This window comes from Engraulis encrasicolus, chromosome 12, assembly GCF_034702125.1.
Source record: "Engraulis encrasicolus isolate BLACKSEA-1 chromosome 12, IST_EnEncr_1.0, whole genome shotgun sequence".
NCBI lineage: Eukaryota > Metazoa > Chordata > Actinopteri > Clupeiformes > Engraulidae > Engraulis > Engraulis encrasicolus.
The window spans coordinates 28,440,445-28,442,700 of NC_085868.1; positions in this window are offsets into that span (position 1 = coordinate 28,440,445).

The window sequence follows — 2,256 nt, forward strand, 5'->3', positions numbered from 1 at the left end:
ACACACACACACACACACACACACACACACACACACACTTCCTTTCTCAGCCTGTGTACTGTACAGCCCCGTGTAGTGATGTAAGGCTGATTCAGAAGTGATGAATTAATGATGCGTTTGAAATTTCATCATCATGTCCGTGGCATCATGGCGACTGACAGCTCTGATGCTTTGGCCACGTGTGTGTGTGTGTGTGTGTGTGTGTGTGTGTGTGTGTGTGTGTGTGTGTGTGTGTGTGTGTGTGTGTGTGTGTGTGTGTGTGTGTGTGTGTGTGCGCGAGGCGTTTTGTTTTTGTCTGAACGGATAGAACAAAACACAGCAAAGCAACACCGGATGAAACAAAAACAAGAAATTGAGGGAAACCTCATTGTTGGTGTGTGTGTGTGTGTGTGTGTGTGTGTATGCATGTGCACATTTGTGTGTGCATGTGTACAGGTGTATGTGTGGGTATCACTGTGCCCCGCTAATACACCGATATCTATTTCAATATTTCAGTGCACTGCACACTGCATGTCTTCAATGTTACTGTATATAGTACAGTATGTATGGATTTAGTTCTGTGTATGTGTATTGGATATTAGGCTATATCAGTCAAGTGCACTCATGTAGGTTTGTGTGTGTGTCTGTGAGGGTGCGTGGGTGCCTGCATGTACGTGTGTACATGTGAGTGAGCAAGGGCGTAACTTTATGCTGACAATAGGGGGGGTCAAGATTTCCATCTAAATGAATTAAATGGCTGAACAGTTTTCTTCAGTATTTGCATGTACAGTTATGTATGTTACCTGGTCATTTGTGCCTCCTGCGCTGTCTCTCTCTGTACTCTCTCTCCCTGTTTTTGGTCATCCGATTCTCCTTCGCCTCGTTCTCTCCCTCTGTCTTCAACTGATGCACTTCCTCCATCACCTCCTTTCTGTTGCTCAACTGCTACATCTCCTCCGTTGCCTCTCTCCTTCAACTGCTGCACCTCCTCTGACACCTTCATACTCTATCTCTTGAACTGGTTCACCTCCTTTGTCACCTCCTTCTCTCTCCCTCTCATCTGTGCTTCCTCGTCTCTCTCTCTGGACACCCGTCACCCGTCATCACCTGTACCTCCTTGGCCTTGGATCTCTCTTTGGTGACCTGCACAATCAAGTTTTTGAACCTGATATAAAAAAACCTCAGTTAATGTTCAAATGGCTTGGCAGCAAACTCACATCAGAGTTTTAGAGAATGCATTTTCCCAATCAGGCTAAAGTCAAGCTGTCAGAAAATCTCCATTTGTAATGTGGCATATAGCAATAAAGCAAAGATGAGTTAATTAATTAATTAATTAAAAACATTCCTACCCTTTGCTTAGTAGGCCTAATTCATATGATCAGAAGAAAGCTACAGTCAGAGATGGTTGATAAAATCTTTGATGCAGTGCCAAATATGAATGACATATCCCAACCATCAATCACTAATCAGGATGCTGCACAAATAGGATCTCTTGTCTGCTGTTCGCCATGTTGTTATGATCAGAAGAAAGTTGCTGTGGTAGAAATTAAAGTAGCCTGCTGGCTACATAATATCCCATATCCATTATTTATACAATTACAATTGTATAATACAATTATATATACCGGTAATACAATACATTTTTTTTTATAACTAAATATACAGTGGCGACTGGCGACAAAATATTGAGAGGACCTCCTCTGTCTCACTCCAAGCACAGCCACGCATAGTGTCACGCGAGGAAGGAACCCCTTGTCTCCCCAACCCTCTCTCGTGTCTCTCTCTTCATTACTTCACTGGCGAAACAAACTGTAATCGCTTGGCTGTTGTCAACAAATGCGATTTTGAAAACAAAATATAATGCCACAATACATCTTATTTAAAATGGATGTGTTTACTATTGGTGTCAAAAAACTTACAGGCATTTTGGTTCAGCTGCATTGAACAAGCTTCTCATTTGAAGTGGATACTATCATAGGAAATCACGCAGGCAACTGGACAGGGGGTAACCAAAAACTACTTAAATGACGTGAAATAAAACAAACAGACGTCCGATTGCTAGGGTTTCACAAAATGTGTTGGTTTGAGGGAGTAAATATCCCAAGTGCTAGCCATCAACGAAGTCCAAAATAGCCAGCCACGTCCAGTGTTATTGAACTAGCTGTCTGTCGTAACCTAGCATAAAATAGCTATATAACTAACTGACAGGCAGAAAGGCAGTGGTACACTATGGGTTCTCAAAACACTCGGAAATAATGTCTCTTATGCCAAAGACGC